Source organism: Bison bison, unplaced genomic scaffold, assembly GCF_000754665.1.
Source record: "Bison bison bison isolate TAMUID 2011002044 unplaced genomic scaffold, Bison_UMD1.0 scf7180017864056, whole genome shotgun sequence".
In the NCBI taxonomy this organism is placed as follows: Eukaryota; Metazoa; Chordata; class Mammalia; order Artiodactyla; family Bovidae; genus Bison; species Bison bison.
The window spans coordinates 949,065-955,974 of NW_011494628.1; the positions used below are offsets into that span (position 1 = coordinate 949,065).

Consider the following 6,910-nt stretch of genomic DNA (forward strand, 5'->3'; position numbering starts at 1 on the left):
GCCACCTGGGAAGCCCTAAGTGGAGTACAGGCATACAGTAAGTGCTTAATAAACGCTTGTTGATGCAGAGAGCTGCTCTCCTCCACACCCTTCCCTCCTTCCCACTATCCTGAGTTTCCCTCAGAATTCTATTCTTTAATCTTCAAAACTCCCTGCCTCTATCAGGAACATTTCTTCCTAAGAGATCCGAGAAAGGAAAAGAGTCTAGATGAGCCTACAGGTTGGAATTTTAAGAAGCTGCTCACTCTTCACTTTGTTAAATGTACGCAGTGAACCAGGGGGGCAGTGCCAGACTCTGACAAGCTGTTCACTGTGCTGGGATCATTGTTTTTTTATTTTTTTTTAAGTTAATTTATTTTTTAATCGAAAGATAATTGCTTTACAGGATTTTGTTGGTTTTTTTTTGTCAAATCTCAAACTTGTTGGGTTCTGGATGTGGACACAGGGGAGGATTCTGGTGGCCTGAGCGGGTGGATGTTGTCTGCTTCTTGCTCCCCAGGTCCCCTTTGCTCACACCTCTGATCACGCTCTGTCTCTAAACCACGTTCACTGTTTACTCCTGCTTGTTGAGCAGCAGCCACTTTTTAAAAATAATAATAATATTTATTTGAGCTTCCATGGTGGCTCAATGGTAAAGAATCCACCTGCCAATGCAGGAGATGCAAGATATGCAGTTTCAGTCCCTGGGTGGGGAAGAAACCCTGGAGAAGAGAATGGCAACACACTCCAGTATTCTTGCCTGGAGAATCCCATGGACAGAGAAGCCTGGCAGGCTACAGTCCATGGGGTCACAAAGAGTCAGATACGACTTAGCGACTAAACAACAGTAAGCAAAATAAATCAGATTTCTGAGGCTGAGGAAGCGTGTCAGGACCACAGGGAAGTGACCAAGGTAAACGTGCTCTGGGAAGGCCTCACGGTGGTCACTCTGCTCCCCTCGTGGGCACGGTCCCCTCACTGCTCCATGCTGAGTGCACCACTGGAAAACCACAGGGCCAAATACGATACTGTCTTCATCTGGATTCCATTTTCTCTCTAGCTACCCCAACTGTTGGCTCTCTAGGCATTTGTCATTTGCTCTACAGATGATCTCTTTCACTATTCCCTCCTGGTTTTACTCCCATCTCCCTCGAATCATCTGCTGAGGGAGTCACCCCAGGGGTACATCGTGCTTTTGTCCATCACAACATCGCTGGGTCTGCGCGTGTGTTTGGATGTCTCTCCATATGTGGACATAATACAGATGATTCAATCTTGATTTGGACAATACTGAATTTTCCCTCCCTCCCAATGGCAATAGTGGTAACATCATCCCAGCAAACTGAATCAGACCCAGAAGTCATTCAAAATCTCCTCTTGTTCATGCTCTAGGTCTCATGGCTCAGCAGGTCTCCTCCATCCATTATGCCTCCACACTGTCTGCTCTGCCTCTCATCCCAGGCCCTTGACATCACTCATCTAGGCTGTGACGTGGCCTTCTATGAATAACTGGTACCCCTGCTCTCTTCTTGGTCTTCTCATCCTCCACTTGAATGTTAAAGTTATCTTTTTGGGATACTCTGTCCATAGTATTCTCCAGCTTAAAATAGTCAATGGGGACTTCCTTGGTGGTCCCATGGCTAAGACTCAGCACTCCCAATGCAGGGGCCTGGTTTTGATCCCTGGTCAGGGAACCAGATTCCACATGATGCAACTAAGACCTGGCATGGCCAAATAAATAAATATTTTAAAAATAATAATAAATAAGGAAATTTTAAAATGAAGAAGAGTCAATGGATTCCCTATATATGGGATAAATCTGAAGTGAAAGTGAAAGTGGCTCAGTCATGTCTGACTCTTTGCCACCCCATGGACTATTCAGTCCATGAAATTCTCCAGTCCAGAATACTGGAGTGGGAGCCATTCCCTTCTCCAGGGGATCTTTTCAACCCAGGAATCGAACCGGGGGTCTCCTGTATTGCAGGCGGATTCTTTACCAATTGAGCCGCCTGGGAAGCCCTTCCCTACCCTATGGCAATGATTTATTTCCTCTATACTTCCTCTTATTGTGAAGTCCTGAGGGCAGGGATTGTATCTTACTTTTGGTTTCCCTGAAGCTCAGTTGGTAAAGAATTTGCCTGCAACGCAGGGGACCCTGGTTCGCTTCCTGGGTTGCAAACATCCGCTGGAGAAGGAATAGGTTATCCATTCCAGTATTCCTGAGCTTCCCTTGTGGCTTAGCTGGTAAAGAATCTGCCTGCAATGTGGGAGACCTGGGTTCGATCCTGGGTTGGGAAGATCCCTGAGAAGGGAAAGGCTACCCTCTCCAGTATTCTGGCCTGGAGAAGTCCATGGACTGTATAGTCCATGGGGTCACAAAGAGTCAGATATGAATGAGCGACTTTCACTTTGTTTCAGAAGGACCTAGCAAAGCGTCTGGCACAGCTAACAAAGATCTATTACACTGAATACTGAGGGGTTCACTGGCTTGACACTGGTCCTGGTGTCTCTGGCCAGTGAGTTCACCTCTCTAAATTCTGTTTCCTGAACTATAAAATGGGAATAACTACAGGATTTTTGTAAAGACTGAATAATATAGTACAGGTAAACAGCACAGGTAAACCTGGGCTCCTAACTCAATAAATGTCAGCCATCGCTCTTAGTACCCCTCAGGGCCTAGTACAATTTGAAAAACCAACCAACCAACCCCTAAGCAACTTTTTATTCATGTATTCATTATTTTTAAAATTATTATTTAGTTTCATTTTTGGTTGTGCTGGGTCTTCATCGCTGCCTACAGGCTTTCTCGAGTTGTGGCAAATGGCGGCTACTCTCTAGTGGTGCACAGGTTTCTCATCTTGGTGGCTTCCTTCATTGTGGAGCACGGGTTCTAGGGTGCTGGGGCTTCAATAGTAGTGGCACGTGGGCTCAGTGGTTGTGGCTCCCAGGCTCTAGAGCACAGGCTCAGTAGTTGCTGTACGTGGGCTTAGCTGCTCCAAGGCATGTGGGATCTTCCCAGATAAGGGATTGAACTCATGTCTGTTGTACTGGAAGGAGGATTCTGTACCACCGAGCCATGGGGGAAGCCCTCAAAGTGACTTTTCTAACCAGTTGATTCCACTGATGTCATTTTTTTCTTTTTTTTAAATCTCACCACACTGCATGTAGGATCTACCCAGACCAGGGATCGAAACTGAGCTCGTTGTATTGGGAGAGTGAAGTCTTAACCACTGGACTGTCAGGGCAGTCCTGATGTCACACTTCTATAAACTGAAAGTGAAGTCACTCAGTCGTGTCTGACTCTTTGCAACCCCATGGACTGTAGCCTACCAGGCTCCTCCCTCCGTGGGATTCTCCAGGCAAGAGTACTGGAGTGGGTTGCCATTTCCTTCTCCAGGGGATCTTCCCGACCCAGGGATCGAACTCGGGTCTCCTGCATTCCAGGCAGACACTTTAACCTCTGAGCCACCAGGGAAGCCTAAAAGTGAGGACACAAGGGGGCACCCGGATTTGAACCGGGGACCTCTTGATCTGCAGTCAAATGCTCTACCCCTGAGCTATACCCCCTGTGACATTAATTGGAGCAGTCATTTTAATGTTTATATTCTGCTCATATTTGTATATCTAGCTCCTGGCTAATTGTTAAGGTTTGGGGAAAACTGGTATGTGTCTTTATACTTTGTGTAGGTAGAATTCTAAGATGATTCCATGTGACTCTCATCCCTGAGGGATCCTCTCCCCTACAAATGTGGGTGGAATCCATGAATGTGGGGTTACCACCACGATGAGTTATGTCAGATGACAGCTGCTGTCTTTAACAAAGGAAGCTTACCTGGTGAGGCCTGATTTAATCCTGTCGAATCATAAAAAGCAGAGAGTTTTCTCTGGCTAGAGGCAGAAGAGGGAGAGATTCAAAGCACAGGGAAGGACTGGACATGTCCTTACTGGCTTGAAGGCAGAGGGGGCCACGTAGACCTGGAACCAGCCTTGGGGTCCACAGAGCAACACCCTAGTGACAATCAGCAAGAAAAAAGGACCTTGGTCATCCAGCCGCAAGAAACTGGATTCTGCCAATGACCTGAATGAGTCTGAAAGTGAAATCTTCTCAGAGCCTCCAGACAAGAGCTCACGTTGGCTGATATCTGGATTTCAGCTTTGTGAAACCCTGAGCAGAGAACTCAGCTGTGCCTAGCTAGACTTTGGATCTATAGAACTATGAGCTAGGTGTTGTTTGAAGCCTCTGAGAAAATGTTTATTATGCAGCAATAGAAAGCGAATACCACTTTTAAATGCCTTAATTCTTGAGTAAAACATTATTTAACATTATATTCAATAAATATTCATTGAGGAAACATTAATAATTGAAATAACTATCACAAGGTCAAAATGTCAACAGGATTTCTCTCTAATCAAAATAAAAAAAATTTTAACAAAGATCTTAATTTGAATATTTGTCACGCTGATTTTATATTTATTAAATTGCTTAAAACACATTCTATTCCAGAAGCAGTGTTTTATAAAACCTGAAAAGAATTACTTAAAGTAGAGATGTACCCAGAGACACAGCGCATATACCCAGAGATACACTGTGGCTTGAGGGCCTCAAAAATCAGTTGGTAGGATTATTTTGCAAACTAAGGTAATCATCAAAAGAAGGCACAGGCAAAACTTCTCTGCATAAATTACCATTATAAAGAAGAATTCTATATAACAAATATTTTCGTGTCAATGCAGAAGGTCCTTGGAAACAATCTTTATGGATTTGTTCCTCCCCAATTTTTATTAAAAAATCTGGCAAATGCATACCCCCTGGAGATTCACAGTATGTATTACCATACTAACAACTTAAAGAAGTCATGGAGGGAATCTACCTATTTAATTTTTTTGGCCTTGTGACTTGCGGGATCTTAGTTCTCCAACTGCGGATCAGTCAAACCTGTACCCCCTGCATTGCAAACATGGAGTCTTAACCACTGGACTGCCAGGGAAGCCCTCCTAATTAAAAAAAAAAAAAAAATACACCATCCTCCAGATGTATTTACCACAGAACCTTTGCTTTGAGAAACATTCTGACATCTTTCAGGAACCCCATTTGGGAAATGCTGACCTAAACAAAATTTTCACTTCCCCAGACAAAACATCATATCAAAATATTAATAGGGGAAGAAATGTTTCAGAGATTGAATTTATAAAAGATATTCAGGAGCCAGAAAGGTGTCTTCCCTCTTTCCCTCTTGGCTATAGCAACTTGTCACTCTTTTTTCCTAGAGTTAATACACTGGGAAAGTGACTCTTAACAACTCTATTAACAAAATACCTATTCAGCAAAGGAAATGTGCCAATGAATTTTCTAGAATAGTTTAAGTGATATCCTTTATCTATTTGTGCATTACCAAAGTGGATATATTCCAGAAGAAATTGAAACAAGGTGGTTTCTGTCATCAAATACCCTACAATTTAATGCAGACGCTACTGACAAACACCTTAACAAAAGGTGTTTTTAGTCAATGTTTAGTTAATGCTCATTGCTAAGGAGGAGAGTAGAATAGGTTCAGGTTTTTTTTTAAAGACTTTTTTATTTTATATTGGAGCATAGCCAATTAACAATGCTGTGACAGTTTCAGGTGGACAGTCAAGGGACTCAGCCATACATATACATGCATCCATTCTTCCTCAAACTCCCCTCCCATCCAGGCTGCCACATAACATGGAGCAGAGTTCCCTGTGCTCTACAGTAGGACCTTGTTAGTTATCCATTTTAAACACAGCTGTGTATATGTCCATCCCAAACTCCCTAACTATCCCTTCCCCTCATCCTTCCCCGCCGGCATATGTTCAGATTTTGGGGCTAGGATTCTCGTGCTTTGAAATACTATAAATGTGAAAAGAGATTGCAAGTACAAAATATGAAAATATTTTTTTATTGAATTTGAAATAGAGTTGTAATGGACTTCCAAAAAAGAGGAATAAGCTTAGGATTCTATCCACATTTTTGCTCTAGTTCAGGGGTTCTCAGACTTTGTCAGGCTTCAGGAACTACAGAAGGCTCTGTCCAGCACAGATCGCGGGGCCTATCCTCAGAGTCCCTGGTCCAGAGGTGTAGGGGCAGAGCCCAAGAATTTGCATGTCTAACAAGCGATGCAGGTGATGCTGACGCTGCTGGTCCAGGAGGCCTATTTTGAGAACCACTGAGAATCTAGTGGTACTAGTTCTTGTACCCACTCCCTTGAGATTCTCACTCAAAAGATCTGGAAAAAGCTTCCTGTGTGGTTTTGGTGTATGCTCATCTGAGAGATCCTTTTTAGCTCTGAAGTCCTTGTATCTGGGGATTTCGGTTTAGGATATCCGTGTTCTGGTTCTGCACCTCAAATTCTTTGTAGTCTCTCCATGGGTATTTCAGCACATGGAAGTAAAGGCAGAATGCTTGGAGAGTAAAGGTGGAAGACAGAGACATCATTAGTTTTACAGTTGATTGGCAGAATTTATGGGAGGAGACAGTCAGAACACATAACTATGGATTCTTACTTCTCTTTGCTCCGACCTCCTACCCGTAATCTGGAAAATGCAGGGCTGACCGAGCTGACCATTAGTGTAATCAGAGAACGCTTAGAAGTCTGCAACTACCATGTAACCTCTACATCCATCTTCCTTTTCCTATCTCGCTTTGCATTTAATTGTCTGTGATTTTAAGACAATTTAGATAAAGGTATTCCAGTAGAGTGATCAAGAGTCAGCTGGATTCCAGTCCTGGCTCTGTCGGTTAGTTGCTGAAGGACTCTGGAAGAGTTATTTAATATTTCCTAACCTCAGTTTCTTTTTCTATAAGGAAATCTTTCACATCATTGTTATTAGAAGCCAATGGGAAAATGCATGATAAGCACTTAGCCAGTGCCTGGCACAGAGTAAGTGGGCAGTAGCACACAACTCATAT

General features: G+C 43.4%; 1 non-coding gene across 1 annotated transcript; it reads right to left on the reverse strand.

Moving 5' to 3' along the window:
* Positions 1–3,474: 3,474 nt before the first annotated feature.
* TRNAC-GCA lies at positions 3,475–3,546 on the reverse strand. Its single transcript has one exon. It is a non-coding gene; the product is annotated as a tRNA-Cys (tRNA).
* Positions 3,547–6,910: the final 3,364 nt, after the last annotated feature.